Genomic DNA, 17,241 nt, shown 5'->3' with positions numbered 1-17,241 from the left:
CAGAGGTCGAGTTTCTTCTTCTTTTAGGAAGTGCCTCGGACAGGATGATGGACTAAAAACGTGTCTGGTTGGGAAAGTAAATAGATGCAAAGCAAATAAATAAAAATGCCCACAAGCAATTACAGGGAGGAAGTGACATTTTTATTTAAGTCACTTTTCTGATGGACAACAGGCCTGCTTAGCTGAGTGCCGTGGGAATGCTTCCGGGAGGGGGGCGGCTGCCCAGCAACTAGAGCTTCGTGATAAGAACAACGAACAAACAAAAAAGACGACGCAAAGCCCACCCGGCAGTCATCCCAGGCTGGAAGTTGCCGTCTGTGTTTTCACTCTCCTCCCCACCCACCCACCCTGCCCCCCACCGCCCGCACGCAATTTCGGGCGTGGGGACCCTTTCCTGCCCCCGGCGCCGGGCCCGTGCTGCGCCTCCAGAGCGGAGCGTCCTGCAGCCCCGCGCTATCCCGGCGCCCGTACCGGGACCCGGGCGCGGAGCCTGGCGACGACGGGTGGCGCCCCAGGTGGGTCTCGGGTCCCCGCCCCGCGCGCCCGGGCCTGGGCCGGCCCCTGGGCGGCGTCACGGCGCGGCCGGGGAGGAGCGCGGGAGGAGGAGGAAGAGCGCGGAGGAGGCGGGCGCTGCGCGCCGGGGGAGGGTCGCCGCCGCCGCCGCCGCCGCCGCCGCCGCCGCCGCGGGGATCGTCAGGCCGGAGCCGCGCGGCGGAGCGGGCGGCTGGCGGAGGGGAGGGCTTGGCGGCCGGGAGGCTCGCGGCGCCCGGGCCGGCAGGGTCCTCCCGGGCCGGCAGCGTCCGCCCGGCGGCGGGAGGAGGGACCGGCGCAGACAAAGAGCGGCGCCTGGGCGGGCGCAGCGCGGCCACCGCCCCGGGACCCGCGCCGCTGCCCTCCGGCTCCGCGGGCGGCCCACGGCGAGGTAAGCGCGGCCAGGCGGGCGTGGGGCGGGGGCCACAAACTTGGGGCCGTTGGGCGGAGTTGGGAGCGCGGCGGGGCTCGCGGGCCGGGGTGCGCCCGGGAAGGGGCCAGGAGAGCGGGTCCCCTCCGCGCCCCTCCGGTGCTCTCGGCCCCGCCGCGGCCTGGGCGCCCCCGACCGCGGACTGCCGGGCACCTCCCGGCTCTGCACCTTCCTGCCCGCCTTCCCATCCCCAACCCCCACCATCGGGGGCCGGCGCAGGGGCGGGGACGCCAGCCAAGGGCGCGGGCGAGGATCAGGGCAGGGGGCCCGCCTGCGGGGCCCGGGGACTGGAGACCCCCGGGTGCGCAGGCTGCGCCTGGCCTGCAGGCGGGCGGCCGGCACGGAGCTCGGGGCTAGCGTGGGACCGTGCGGTGGCCAGGGTCGCCAGGGCGCGTGTGCCGGGGAAGAATAGCCGCGGATCGCGGGGCCCCGGCGCAGGGACGGGGGAGGCCGCGATCGGCCGGGAGAACTTAACTGTGTTTATTACAACTATTTATGTTCGCGCACAAAGCTGCTGTCACGTCGCATAAAGGAGGTCCTCGCTTCGGCGAAGGGAGCTTTTGTGCCCGGCTTCAGGCTCTGCGCCCTGCCCCAGATTTACAGGACTCTAACAGCCACCTGAATGAACCAAAGTTTCTCACAATCGCTCGGCCCTCTCGGTTTTTTTCAGGGCGATTTAATCACCGAGTGCTTTTGGAAAAATTTGATGTGTGAGTTCTAAGGCATGGACGGTAACTGCCTTATGAGCACAGTTAGCTTGGCATTGTGTGGAGGGGTTTAATTTGCAAAACGCTTTAATTTGTAGACAATAAGGATCTCTGTGAAGGTCTGCGCTGGATGCTAGGGGTCCTTGGCTGGTGGACCCCAGGCACCTGACTTAAACTAGTATTGTAACAGCTTCAGGGACAAAGCCGAGCGTGCGTGGAGTCGGCCTTGGCCACTTCACACAATTCAGGTTGGCAGATTCCTCTTTATTTGGCTTTGTTTATTTTGCCAACAGGTTTAAGGCTGCTTCTGCCAAGTTTGCATCTGCATAATGGGATGAGCAGGCCCCAGTGTGGGCAGGAGGGGGCCTAAAATATCGCACGGGCCAGCTCCATCCCTCGACCCAGAAAGAAACAACCCTGAGAGGCCGGTGGGCGTGGCTTGCTGGGACCTACAGGTAGGGGAGTCCCTTCCTGGCCCAGGCGCAGTCCCCGCTTCTCGGAAGGGATTTTGTGTAGGAATGAAAGTGATTCAGGGTGTTTTTCATGCCTCTGTCTTAGATGTAGTTATCAAGTCTCAAAAGTGACTGAAAATGAAATTAACCTGGGCTGCTTTAACTTACCAAAACGGAACTGTGCTTGTGAACACTCCCTCAATTCACTTTCCAAGCTTCATAGATAAGCAGGTGAATTAGTAACAGGATTCAAGCCTATGCGAGTTTTACGTAAAGAGAATGGCAGTCATCGGACACGTGGAGAAGAAATTGACTTCACCTGGAGATTGGGCTAGACGTGGAGGGTTTTTGACGTTTGGAACAGGGGTTTCCTGAGAAGCAAGTGTTAACCTGCTTGTGAAGAAGAGAACACAAGGGAAAATCCTACCTCAGTATATTCTGCCCTGGAGGTTGGTTAGATGTAGTTTTGATTGGAGAAGGTGGCGGAATCTTAGTGGTCTTCTGGCGGCTACTTGAGGCTGAAATGGAGAACTTTAGGCATAGGAAGCTGTGGAGGTGCCTGGCCCACTTCCTGTCCCGGAGGCCTCGCCTGGATTCTGAGCTTCTTTCCTGCTTCATAAACATTCAGGGGGATTGGTCATGAAACACTGGATGAAATTGGGTCACAAATTGCCATCAGGAAGATTTGGCTGCTGCATAACCCCCTCTGTCCACTTGTGGAGAAACTGACCCTGTTAACCGTGGGGCTTGCTGAAGGTGCCTTGCAGGTGGCTGTGCTCAGTTTTCATGCTTTGTGTTTTGCTTAGGACACACTGCATACTTAAATCTTCTTCATCCTTGCTCTGTTTGACCCTGCCATATTCCCAGGCTTTGTCATTTACATTTTGGGTTATTTAGCTTTTCCAACAAACAGCAGATCTTATGTACACAGTACTATATTTGAGAAATGCACTATCATCCATATTAAATACACCGGAAATCTTCCTTGCATGTGCACAGACTGGATAACCTTTTAAAATACCCTAAGACTCCCGGAATGGCGCAGAATGCACTGGAGTCCTTTACTTGATCAGTTGCACTAGCTTAATTTGCCCTGGATAGACCAGGCTGCGTGGCTCTATGGGACACCCATTTTTCTAACTGCTCAAACTGGCTTGCCATGTGCACGGGGGGAGACAGGGCTTGCGGAAATCATTCTCTGACATTAAAAATGAGGCTTAAAGACTGAAGAGCTCAGAATTGCTTGCTGGAACTACAGGGGAGGGTGATGAGTGATGTTTGGAAAAACAAGTAAGCTAACTTTTTTCACAAATGAACTGGAAACTCCCTACAGCTCACTTCAGAGGCCTAGGAAATTAGTTTTCCCATCCAGAGGGTTTGCGAGTGGCACTTCCAAATGGTTTCTGTTTCCTAAAATGAGTGATGGAAATACTTCACGGCACGTTTTCAAAGGGCCTAAGCTAAAATGTGATTTCATGTGTCTTGTTCCATGCCTGAGTTAAGGCAACTCAGAAGAAGGTCATGACGGCCTTTTAACGGGCTATCAAAAGTATGCAGCTAAAGCAAAAACAGTTTTGCATTTCTTTAGGCCATTTAGTAGCACAATTAAAAAATTAGACTCTTTTCTTTTCCTGCATTTTCCTTTGAACATTTCCCGAAGTATGTTTATTTCTAAAGGTAAATGAACGTTAGCAAGTATTACCTCTGCCCAGTGACACACATCCACATGTGCACTGGCACATACATTCCTACCTCAAGAATCTTAGTCCTTGAAACTGTGGAAATGAAAGTTATTTTGATTGAGGTAGCAGTGTCACAGTGATGTCACACGGTGTCACTGTCCCTGACCAGCCTCTGTGTTCCCTCTCAGCTCCTTGGCTCAGTCTCCTCCGTGTCCTGAGTTCTTACTCATCCCAAGGGTCATCTCTTCTTTTCTTCCCCACATCTTATCAACTCCAAACTAGAGGGGATGGCATCATCTTTAAACTTCCACACCACTTTCTTTGTGTCCCTGATTTGTCATCTGTGACATTCTTTCCTGCAGTTTTTTTTTTTTTTTTTTTTTTTAAGGCAGGGTTTCACCCTGTTACCCAGGCTGGAGTACAGTAGCACGATCACAGCTCACTGCATCCTTGAGCTTCTGGGTTCAGGCAATCTTCCCACCTCAGCCTCCGAGTAGCTGGGACTACGGGTGTGCACCACCATGCCCAGTGAATTTTTTTATTTTTATTTTTATTTTGTAGAGACAGGGTCTTGCTGCTTTGCCAAGGCTGGTCTCAAACTCCTGGGCTCAAGTGAGCCTCCTGCCTTGACCTCCAAAAGTACTGGGATTACAGGCCAGAGCCACCATACCCTGCCCTATGGTTTTTTTGCCTTCATCTTTTCTTTACTAAATTCTGAACCGCTTGGGGGCAGACTGGTCTTGCCACTTATACACAATGGGTGTGCAACAAATACTTATTGAATATGTGAATAATGAGTGCCCAGCCTGTTAATATTGGGGCTCTAGCCTCCCACTGAGATTCAAGTGGTAAGAGACTTCCAGCATTCTTGTAAATCTCAGAACTTCTGTCTACTGTGGAAGGCTTTGACCTCAGGATGTCCAGACAATGGGAGAATTTGGTCTGTGGGCCTCTCTATTTGGCAAATTTTCTGTCACGTGAGTCATTTGTAGTCCTGAAGCTACATTTAAAAACAACAACAGCAACAACAACAACAAAAAAACAAAGCCAAACCCATACTCAACTGTATTACCTGGTGGGCTGGCTGAATGGTTTACTTTTGTAGGTTAGTGTGTTCATATCAACCTGAATTCAAAACGCTGGGCAGACCGTTTGTGATCCTGGCCTGGTAAGTTAGTTATTTGTGTCACCCCTTCTTTCTACTGTTGTATTTGTAATGTTTTTAAGAGAAGAAGCTTCAAGTGCACTCAGAATTTTAAGTATTGCAGTTGCTTCTTTTGAGACAATTTTGGAAGCTGGGGTGCTTTTGCTGCCAAATTGTTAGTGAAGACCGAAAATGCCATGATGAGAGAATGACATGTACTAATGCATGCACGCTCATTCATTGTTTGCAAAGTCCTCTTCACATACACCATCATATTTAATAGTCGAATAACATGGCGCACTTGGTTCTGGCCCTCATTTCTAGGTAGGAGACTGGGGATGACAGAGCTTGAATTTAGGTTAAGTCCTTCTGCAGGCCATACATGAGGAACACCAATGTGTTGCTGGGTAGAGTTGTTTTTTTGTGAGGCAGTTTACAGAACACAGTGTCCTTAGGTATCTGCCTTTGCCGTGTCGCAGCTGTGTGTAGATATTGGTGGAGCAGATTCTGGGTGTGAGTTGACTGAGGTTGAGCGGTGTGAGGGGAGGCCGGCAGGAGCAATGTCAGTCTCTCTTGTCCCCACATCCTGGTTATGGGCCAGGGTTACCCTGGAAAGCCTCCTCAAGTTGAGAAAGCTTATTCCTGTTTAGTGCGTGTATTAGTCAGCTCCAGCTGCCTTAAGAGAATAACACACAGAGGCCAGGCGCAGTGGCTCACGGCTGTAATCCCAGCTACTCGGGAGGCTGAGTCACGCGAATTGCTTGAACCCAGGAGGCGGAGGTTGCAGGGAGCCGAGATCACAACACTGCACTCCAGCCTGGGTGACAGCATGAGACCCTGTCTCAAAAGCAAACAAACACACACACACACACACACACACACACACACACACAAAACAACAACAACAGAATGGGTGGCTAAAGCTGCAGACATTTATTTTCTCACAGTTCTGGAGGCTGGAAGTCCATGACCCCGGGGCCGGTAGGGCTGGTTTCTGGTGAGGGTCTCTTCCTGGCTTGTCTTCTTGTGTCCTCACTCATGTAGCCTTCCTTCTGTGAATGCACTGAGAGAGAGGTCTGGTGTTTCTTCCTCCTATAAGGACATCTGTCCTGTTGGATTAGGGCCCCACCCTTATGGTGACCTTTTTTAACCTTATTTATGACCTTTTTTAACCTTAATTGCCTCCTGAAGTGTCCTGTCTCCAAATATAGTCACTTAGGGGTTAGGGCTTTACCATATGAATTTAGGGGGGACAATTCAGCCACTCCCAGTGTGTCTGTCTAGGTTCCACAACAGGGTGATGCTTTTAGGAAGACCTGGTGCTCCCATCATCCAGATCTGGGATCTGTGTTTATCTGGGGACACCTACCAGGGATGGTTAGAGTAGTCACAAGTAAGGAGGGAACGTCAGCTCTTTATATATTGGTTGTAGCACCCCATAACAGGGAACAAGCCTTGGTGCTGGCCTTCCAAAGGCTGGAAAGGTTTTAAGTAGAGTGATTGAAGAGAGAGAAAAATCTTGACTTGATTTCATTTATGGAAACTTCTCTTCAACTTAGGTAGGTAGACACTTATTTGGGGATTGGTTTGTCTTTGATAGAGACCATGATAAAATATCAGTGATATGCAAAGGAAAGTCTTTTCTGAACCCTGGATGAAGAGAGCAAAGCAAGAGGTGGGGCCGATGGCAGCCGGGGTGGAGAGGCCGTCTCCTCAGAGCCTGCCATCTCTGTGATTGTGCAGTCTTTGCCACACGAGCAAACATCCCTTAGCAGAATGTGCATGACGGTGGTGAGGTGCACCCTGAGCGTGGCTGGAATGTTTATGACCTAGGCCATTTTGCCTTGTTCAGACATAAGGCAGGGGCAATGCCTGCATGACTGACCTCCCTCTAGCTCCAGATCTGTATGTTCATTGATGCTTTGTTTGCTCATTCATTCACATTCACATGAATTATCCAAGTTCTCAGTGGTCATTTCCACCATCCCAAACCATTTGCAGCTTCTCCTGCAACCTGCCCGCCTTCTCAGTTATATTCCCCATCACCGACTCACTCGATTATCCTTGAATTCTCCCTCAGCTCCCAACTAGTTATCAACCCCTATTGATTCTACCTCCAAAAGGTCTAACATCTCAGCCCTGCTGTCCTTTTTCTGTTTCCCCTGGACATCAAAACCGCTTTTTAACCATTCCTGCCAGTCCATCCCAGGGTGACTGCACCCTGACAGTCAGGTCTGGCCATGACCTGCACACGGTGGCTCTCCATCGTACTTGGGTCGGTGACTCAAGTCCCCAGCATGGCAGTCATGGGCTTGCACGACTGGGCTGCCTCCCTGTTTCTCCCAGCATCTAAATATCCCCTTCCCCATATACACACATGCTGAACTACAAGTCATCTGTGGCCACCCACTGATGGTTTGCTAATTGTGATAACAAAACTAAGTTTATACTCAGTTTGTTTTTAAAGACTCTCTCCATTGGGACTGGTTCAGGGTTCTCCTGTGCAGTAATGGCAGGGCTACCCCACTACAGCTTTGCGTGGAACTGAGCATGGGCCCGGCTCTCTGTCATGGGAGGAGGAGAGACTAACTGCAGAAAATGGTGGGTATGTGTGTTTTAATGTGGACTGTCTCCCTGCAAATGCCATTTGAACTGATGGATTGTCAAGAGCAGTGCTGACCCCTTGAAATACAATGTGAACCACAAATGCAAGCCCCAGATGTAATCATAATGTTCTAGCCACATTAAAAATGTAAAACCAAACAAGTATTATTAATTTTCATCCTATATTTTGCCCAATATATATAAACTCTATGTGTAATCAACATAAAATGTAATTAATAAGATAACTCATAGTCTTTTATTTGCGTGAGGGCTTTGAAATTCAGCATATAGTATATACGTTTACTGCACCTCTTGGCTGCCTCTCGCTGCGTTTTGATTGGCCTTGGCCACACGCGACTAGTGGCAGCCTTGTTGCGGAGTGTGAGTCTATACACTTTTCATGATTTAAGCCTCATTTGCTCTCTGTTTTCCAAAGTTGAGATAGCTAAAGAGACAAAGTGGAAACAATGTAGAATAATTATAATGGTCATTATTATTATGCTTTACTGGGAAAGGTGTAACCTTTTTAAATATGAGGAGTAATGTCATCCTTCAGGCACTCAGCGCATGATGTTTTAGAGCGCTAAAATCAGATTCAGTTAAAACTAATATCTATCATCAAAATACCTTGTTCATTTTACAAATATTTTTAAATGTGGTTTGAATTCTAGAAGTTACCAGTGTAAAATAACATTTTTGTATATCAGTATTCAACACATTTCTTTTTAAAAAATGTGTTCAGCACCATAGGAAAGGTAAAAAACAACATTGTATACAGTGATGGGGTACAGGTGTTATTTTGTTACATAAATTGCCTAAGGGTGAAGTCAGGGCCTTTATTGTATCCATCACTCAAATAACATACATTGTACCCATTGAGTAATCTCTCATCATCCACCCCTTCCCACCCCATCACCCTTCAAGTCTCTGGTTCCGTCTGGATAATGGCCTCCAGTTCCATCTGTGTTGCTGCAAAAGATATGATTTCATTGTTTTTTTATGGCTGAATAGTAGTCTATTTTCTTTATCCAGTCATCTATAGTATTCATATTTCTGATACATGTTAAGTACAAGCTAAAATCATGTATTTTTAAAGTGAACATTAGCTTCTCTCCCACACGGACACAGACACACACACACATTGTAATCACTGTTCTAAGCACTTTCCATGTAATAACTCATTGAGCCCTCACCAACAGAACGTGTGGTACTTTCTGTTTGTATCTTCATCGCTAAGGAAAGGGAGGCACTGAGGCTGCCATGTCTTAGGTTCCACAGCTAGACTCTGACCAAGCTAGCCACCATCCCTTCATTAAGATGTATCTGAAAATACATAAAACAGAACCGTAGACTTTTATTATCATGTAAGATTTGAGAAACATTGATGGAAAATCATTGATAGGGAGTGTAGCTTGCATACAGTTTCATTCTGGGAACCCCTTATCAGCCAAGTGGTTGGGGAAGGCCCTGGACTTTGGAAGGGCCTAATGAATAACTGGTACCTTGGAGGAGGGGAAGCCTTGGATGGTCATCACTGAGGACCATTGGCCTGGCTGCTCCTCTCCCCCAGCCCCCTTGCTGTGTTCCGTAGGCTGGTGGTCCTCCACCTGCCCAAGTCTCCAATTCTGCAGGAAACACCAGCATTCCCTGGGGAGAACCGCTGCTGGAGGGAACTGCAGTGGCACTGGATGAGGGGGAGTATTTTCTGTTGTAGTCACAGTGTATTAGCTCAAGTGGCCATGCAGGTGCCATTGTAAATGCCTGTGTGATGTGCCTCTTCATCAGTAGCTGTGTGGTGGGTCCCCACCCTTGTCTCCTCCACACTGGGGGCTGAGAAAACAGGAGTGTGTGTCTTCTCACTCTTCCAAGTGGCCCCCGGACCTTTGTGCTGTTGGAATAGCTTGCACAAGGCCATTTTTGCTGCTTCTGTTTTTCCTTAATGAGTTGCTGTTGTTGAAGTAAAGGTAGGCAGGTAGGTTCTTGCTGAAAACTTTGTAGCAGGACGTACCAAATCCTTTTCCTTTGTGCTTTTATGACATCTGGGAAGGTCTTGAAGAATTCCAAGGTGGCTTTGAAATCTGCTTCTGAGGTTGTGAGAGAGGCCAGGTCAAGTCCAAATGTAGATTCTTGGGAGACTGCTGCTGCAGGTCCTGATGGAAACTCTGACACTGGCTGCTCTTCCAAGTGAGTTGTCTGTGCCAGCTTCTCGAACCTACCCTTTTGTGTTAGGAGGGCCACTGGGGCCATCAGAGTGTTGAGCAGCCCTCCCTGGAGCAGATGGGACTGAGATAGGATGGTGAGTCTGGCGTCTCTGTTGGGAGAAGCTCCTGCATGTTCCAAGTTTCAGAGGGGCTGCAATTTGGGCAGTTTCTTTCAACTCACAGGTTTAGATTTGCAGTCACACTGCCTCTCATGTGGCCACTTCTATACATAGCAGGTTCCAGGATATGTGGTGGCAAAGAATTGTTTACTTCAACATGCTGAATTTCCCAGCAATGGTGGGGGCAGCCAGGAAGTGAGAAATGAAAAGTAAGTTAGAAGGTGGTGAGATCACAGGGAGATGCCTAGAAAGACGCCCATGCCCATCTTAGAGGACAAAGTCCATCAATGTCTCCTTCGATTTTCCTTAACGGTTGTGTCTCCATTTAATATCTTAAGAATTTTGGTTGTGTGTTTAAGGATGTCTGCAAGTCAACAAATATTTTAATTATGTCACTTATGAGCCTGGCTACAGGAGAGAAGAGCAGTTGCTGTCTCTTTCATGCTTTCCCTCTCATCAGCTGTCTTCATTTTAAGGGCAATCACTTTAAAAGCTTGTATTCCTGTTTGTGTGTGTCTGTGGGAGGTTGGGGGGAGCTGCTGCATTGGTAAGAAAACAGCTCCCCCAACAACTTTTTTTTTTTTTTTTAACTGCTCTGCATGATGGAAGCCAGCTTGGAGACATTGACATAAAAAGCACAAGCTACTTGAATATTTTTAAGAGACCAAGAAATAACAAGGGATTCAGGGAGTTATTTTGAGACAGTTTTTGGGAAATTTAATATAGGTGAAGAGTGAATTTTCATCAAACGATTAAAAAAAAGTGAAACAGCCTTGGTAGCAGAATCTAGCAAGATGGTTATCGAAACAGATTTTTTTCTTTCCAGCCATTTCCATTCTTTCTTTCCATTCTTCTGGTTCTCCCCTCACTTTTTTGTGTGTGACTCCCCTCACCCCGTCTCTCCCGCCCTGAACACCATTTATCTTAATAGTGTGTGTGTTTCCCATCTGTCTTTGTTACTGCACTCGTATGACTTTTCTTTTATGTGCTTCTGTTATTGTCTTCTTAGGAGCTTCCTAGCTTGGATTTAGAAGGTTCTCTTCCCTTAAATTAAGCCATCTGTCTTGCTTCAGTTCCCTTTTCATAGTTTCCTTACTAGGCCTATTTTACATGGTTCGGTAGATAAGACCCAGCGGTAACTATGAAGAAACGGTGGCATTATCATCTTTTTTAAAAAAGGAGGAGGGTGTCAGACATCGTGCCATTGTGATTTTCATTTTGAAGCTTTGCTGGGTAGAACTAAAGTTCAGTTGATTGATCACCTATAGATTAGGTGTCTAGTGTTGAATTTGTTGCTTCTTAACTTGATTGTGCCGAGCACCTCATCCCTCAGCCATCCCAGTGGGTGCAGCCGATTCCGTCTTCCATAAGAAGTAGGTTCTCCTTTCATGAACGCCTCCGGTTGGTGAGGGTTCCATGTGTAAGGAAGAAAATACGTTTTCAACACATTGCACATTCATGCATGTGGCTTCTCATTCATTTTAGATCTTATCAGTTATTAGACCTAGATTGGGAAGTAGAAACAATTTACTTGTGCAGGTACACAAATACCTTTTTAAACGTTAGTATTTTGAGAGACTTCATTGAGACCCGAACCCATGTCTATAAATTCGTGGTTCTCAGCTGGGGCAGTTTTGCCCATGTGGACATTTGGCGACGTCTGGAGATATTTTTAATCGTCATGCCTGTGGGGTGCTACTGGCATTTAGTGGGATGCTAGACCAGGGATGCTACTAAATACCCTGCAATGTATAGGACAGCCTCCACAACAAAGAATTAACTAGCTCAAAATGTCAGTATTTAAGCAACCTTGATATAAGTGAATGCTGCTCTGCTTTTTTTAAATGTTTAAGTCAGGGGCACATGCATTCCTTCACACAGTTGCCTTTGGAGATCAATTTCTTTTCTTCCATTTTAATAAACATAGTGAAAAAATACATATGTAGAGATCTAAACACAATTTACACATGTATGCAGTTAAATAGGTAAAGGAGAAACTGTCATGTAACTGACTTAGCCATGTTTTTTGTTTATCTGTAATAATATTAGTGTTAAAGTAATGGCATACATTACTTTTTTATTTTCTCATTCAACATATTTGGACCATCAACATACAAAATGCTGATTTTGCGGGAAACATTTTGATATCTGGCTGGGATGTCATAAGAGTACATTCCCCTCAGAATGCCCACTGATGTGGAAGTAATGAGGGAGCTTTTATCAATTACTTTTAATAAGTAATTGATTTTCAGAGTTTGGCCTAATCAAAGACATCTGTTTTCTTAGCTCAGAAGCCTTACGTTGGTGATTGTCTACAGAAGAAAATTTGTCTTTGTTGTTACTAAGGTTCATAGGATTCTAGGTTCAGCCTGATAATTTTTGAGCTGGTCACATATGTTAGCTTTTGAATGTTTAATTTCCTTCTTTGTATAGTTCCAAAATAAACTCCTCAGGGGAGAGAGAGACTAAAAATATCACAAATTAGACCTTACGAAGGGAAAAGGAAAGGGGAAATTCTAATCTGGCTGTTAGTCGCTGACTCCCAGTGTCTGCAAAGCTGCCTGTTACCTGGCCTAGTATATGATGTTACTGTCTGAATGTACTTTTTTTCTTTAAAACAGGCCCTTACTTGATCAAGTAGGATCAGCCTAGAGATGAAGAGACCTGTCAGTTAGAAGTTCCCTTGGCCTTCTCACTGTCTGCTTTGTAGAAATTATTTCCTGTTCCATTGTTCTTCCTTTTGACTTTGTTGTTTCTTACCCCTCTCTTCCTGTGCTGTTTCTAGGATAAACACGAAATCATCACTTTGCAAAATTTTGAGCTTTCCTTGGTGGAGATAGTTAAAAGTACAATCAATCTTTTCCTTTCTTCAATCATCCTATCTCATATGGACTGAGAAAGACCTGTGAGAAATTAATAGTAATTCTTTGCACAGACTGGAAAGTTCTGAAGTTGCAACTTTGGAACAATGTGTGTTTCTCTTATTACTTGCACACCTTGTATCATTTGATTCTAACTTTGTCAGGTAGAGGGAGGCCAGTGTTGTTAATTATCCCTTTTTTAGATGAGGAAAGTGTGGGTCCCTCACCAGGGCACACTGACTGGCCCACTGGGGTCCTGTGGTGAGTGGCCATGGGGGAATGTCAGGCCCAAGCAGTGTGGTATGTGGGATGGCCCAGCTCCAGAGCAGCAGGCCCTGGACTTCATTCTGGCTTTGTATTGATGTTATTGAAGTCCCCTCGTCCCTCAAAACATTTGCCTTCACGCAGTGACTGCTTGGCTTTCCATTACAATGGGAGCTGGATTCAAAGAGTATCATTCTGAACTTTTTATTTTTTGAGACGGAGTTTCGCTCTTGTCACCCAGGCTGGAGTGCAATGGCATGATCTTGGATCATCACAACCTCCCCCTCCTGGGTTCAAGTGATTCTTCTGCCTCAGCCTCCCGAGTAGCTGGGATTACAGGCATACACCACCATGCCCGGCTAATTTTGTATTTTTAGTAGAGATGGGGTTTCTTCATTTGGTCAGGCTGGTCTTGAACTCCTGACCTCAGGTGATCTGCCTTCCTCGGCCTCCCAAGAGTGCTGGGATTACAAGCGTGAGCTACCACGCCCGGCCCCATTCTGAACTTTCTTAATGGCTCATGTAAATCTGAACTTCAACAATCTTGATTCTTATGAGGAATAGAGATGAGTCTCCTTTTCCTTTGCTACTAATTTGGCTAAAATTGCGTAGCAAAGTTTTAAACTCTCCTGACCTCTGTTTTGTCTTCTGTGAAACTAGGGGTTGCCTGTAATGTACTTTCACAACCTTTTATAGCCCCAACTTTCCCTGTGTTAAAATTGAGATGGGACAGGTCCTTGATTATTAGGGATTTTTTTTTTCTTCAAAGTGGCATGGGGTGAACTGATCTATGTGTAAATTGATGTTGCTGTTGCTTTTCTCTGAGTGTAGTTAGGAGGGCTGGAAGTATATGGGTGCAGAGATGTAGAAAGGCTACGTTGTTCATCCTGCCACCGACAGGTCAGACTGTTCTCCTGGCTGTGTTTTCGCTCAGTTGTGTACCTGCAGTTCATACCTACATAGGACCAGCCATGGGCCAGGCACTGTGCTGGGTGCCGTGGGAAAACCACAGCAAACCAGACAAACACCGGCCTTTGGGGAGCCTGTAAACCAGTGTGGAGATCTTACAAGCTCACAGTCCACTGTAATCTTAATTAACAAGTATGGAAAATAACTTTCGCCATCTCTGGGTGGGGGAAGCACATATGGGAAGTCCCCTTCGAACCTCTAACCCAACCCCCAAGGCCAGGCAGAATTCATTTGAAGCATTCTGGAGGATAATATTTTCTTCAAGATCCTCAGAAGCTCTTCAGTGCACAGGCAACTCCCAGATACTGGAATTGTCACCTGAGCTGAGACATTCCACATGCCAGTTGTAAGCCAGGTCTCCACCACAGCTGGGGTGAAGCACCTCTATTCTCTCATGCCAGGATGGGTGTTATTATTCCAGGGCCTGGATGAAGCTCAGTTAGTTTGCTTAGGATGAACACATGATTTGTGGGTCAATTTTCAGGTAATGTGAACTCTACTTACATGTTGTTTGTTGCTTGAGAGCTTTATCTCTTAAAAATGAGTTAAACTACTTGGCGCTTTGAGTGGAATGCAGGTCTCAGGTAGCACACTAATACTTCCTTATTTTTTTTTTAATTGATAATGGCATAAAGCCATTATGCCATCACATTTGATATAGAGATGTAAGTAATTGAATCACATTACTTCTCTTGGATTAGTAATGAATATTGCACATCAATCCTGTGCACACTTTTTACAGGTTTGTTTTATACTATTGATGGTTTCATTTGAACTGTGTTTGGAAATTTAGTTTATTTCTTACTCCATTGTAGATGTTTGTTTTTGTATTTTTTTTTTTTTTTTGAGACAGAGTCTCGCTCTGTCACCCATGCTGGAGTGCAGTGGCGTGATCTCAGCTCACTGCAACCTCTGCCTTCTGGGTTCAAGCAGTTCTTCTGCCTCAGCCTCTCGAGTAGCTGGTACTACAGGTGCGTACCACCATGCCCGGCTAATTTTTGTATTTTTAGTAGAGATGGGGTTTCACCATATTGGCCAGGCTGGTCTTGAACTCCTGACCTCGTGATCCGCCCGCCTCAGCCTCCCAAAGTGCTGGGATTACAGGTTTGAGCCACTGAGCCCGTCCCGTTTTTGTATTTTTTAAATGCAGTGTTTCACATTCTTGACTTCTACACAGTAGTCAAGACTGATACTTCTACTGTACTGCTCTGACAGTAAGTTGTTACAAAACTATTTTCCAAAGGTTGGAACTGATTTCGGGGTTTACATTTAAGCTCTGTTTAACATCTGAAACTGAATTAATGCTAGCATTCAAAACTAGTAAAATCATTATTAGTGATTCGTCCTCTATTTGACACTGAACCAGCAAACATTTCCCTTAGCTTTTGGTGACATGGATTAAAGTAAAATGGTTTTGGTGATTTACTATAGTTAATTAGTGATAGACTATAATTAATGCTTAGTGTTTTGAATGAACTTAATTTGCAAATAATGATAATTTAAGATCTGAGTTTGATACAATTTTAAAGGTTGATCGAATACCTAGATTCCTGGTTCTTGGGCCTTCAGAAGGAGAGAATTTCACGTGTTAAGTCCTTATTTGGTCTTATTCAAGGGAGCAAGATTTTTTGTTTGTTTATAAACACATGCAGTATATCATTTTACGTATTCAAGTACACCTAGTATGTTCTCTGGGGAAAGCAGAAAATTGTATTGCATTTCAGCCAGGTAATACCCTCACATTCGTGTATTAAGCTGATCAATAGGGGTATTATCTCCTTTTGTTGAGCACAGTGTTTTAACGTTTCCAAAGTGTAATTTGTTATTGTTGAAAGTCAACCATGTTACCCTATGCATACAGGCTTTTATATAATATTACACATAAAAACATATGGTATATATTTTTTAAGTAAGCGCTTAATTTTAGAATAGATTTTAAATTTACAGAAAAAGTTTCAAAGATAATACAGAGAATTCTGATATAAACTGTGTCTACTTTCCCCTGTGATTCGCATCTTACGTTACTATAGTACATTGGTTACATCTAATGAACCAGTATTGGTACATTATTGTTAAGTCCATAGTTTATTTGCCCTGACATCCTTTTTCTGTCCCAGGATCCCATCCAGGGCACGTTTCCTTTAGTCTCCGTAGCGCCTCTGATCTGGGACAGTTTCTTAGACTCGCCTTGTTTTTAATGGCTTGACAGCTTTGAGGAGCAAAACTGCTTTTCAGGTGTTGTGTAGACTGTCCCTCAGATGAGAGTTGTCAGATGTTTTTTCATGATTAGTGTAGAGTTACCGGTTTGGGGAGGAAGGCCACCGAGGTCATGTGCCATTTTGTATCAAGGGTCCATGTGATCAGCGTGGCTTATGATGGTTGATGTTGATCTTGATCACCTGGCCCAGGTAGGGTTTGTCAGGGGACTCCACTGTCAAGTGACTCCACTGTCAAGTGACTCTTTTCCCTTCTTTCCATACTGCTGCAGTCTTTGGAAGGAGGTCATTTAAGGAAGAGGGAGTTCAGCTGTACCTCTTGTAGGGGTTGTATTTACATTAGTTATTTAGAATTCTGTCTGACAGATTTATCTATTCTCCCAAAAGGGACCAAGATTTTCAGTGGGGATAGAAGGCACTGTGGCACAGACAGCCCCTCGGCACTGTTGTGGAGGAGGTGATAGGATAGGATGGTGCCCCAGCATGGGGTTTCCAGAATGTGGTCCTGGGCTGTGGAGAAATGCAAATTCCGGGGAACTGCCTGACTTCCCTCGTGGGATAGGTTGGTCTGGAATTCTTCCTGTTGCACGAGTTCCCCAGGTGATTCTGATGCATATTCAAAGTTGAGAGCCTCTGCTGTGGATTAGCACTTGAACCCCAGGTGTGCCGGCCAGGAGTCAGGCCCTCACCTCCATCCTTGCCGTTCACACCTCTTCCCTGCTGGTGGCGCCTAGCTCTAAGGCTCCCCGTGTAACCACTCCTCCCACAGTTTTGACCACCTCTTGGATCTCTCCATCTCAGGCTCCCTTTGTATCAACCAAGGGTCTTGGCTTTCTGGATAACTTCATCCTTCGTTTGGTGGGCCCAGAGTTCCAGTGAAGGGAGAAACCAGTTACAGCTGAGAACCCTATTGTGGAAAGGCCAGTCAGGGCCAGAGTAGGGAGGTCCCTAGATGCCAGGCTTCTCTGAAAATGGTTTTGTTACATGTGAGAGAGAGAGAGAGGCAGAGACACCGAGACCCCACGTGGACTGTGTTCAGGTTTGAGCAAATAAAAAATCAC

General features: G+C 46.3%; 1 protein-coding gene across 7 annotated transcripts in view; it reads left to right on the top strand.

The window, feature by feature from the left end:
- The first annotated feature begins 251 nt into the window (after window positions 1-251).
- The window catches only part of NCK2 (NCK adaptor protein 2), a 150,579-nt gene continuing 133,589 nt past the window's right edge, over window positions 252-17,241 (top strand). For 2 of the 7 annotated variants that reach the window (XM_063594555.1, XM_034953609.4), the window contains exon 1: window positions 693-922. The gene's annotated coding sequence lies outside the window, so the exon portion shown is untranslated. Of the gene's footprint in view, window positions 516-690; window positions 923-1,966; window positions 2,124-17,241 lie in introns of those variants that run through there. The other 5 variants (XM_055107499.2, XM_063594554.1, XM_055107498.2 and 2 more) reach the window with 4 other exon arrangements.

The sequence above is a fragment of the Pan paniscus genome, chromosome 12 (assembly GCF_029289425.2).
Source record: "Pan paniscus chromosome 12, NHGRI_mPanPan1-v2.0_pri, whole genome shotgun sequence".
Taxonomy (NCBI): domain Eukaryota; kingdom Metazoa; phylum Chordata; class Mammalia; order Primates; family Hominidae; genus Pan; species Pan paniscus.
This window is presented reverse-complemented; position numbering and strand designations above follow the sequence as displayed.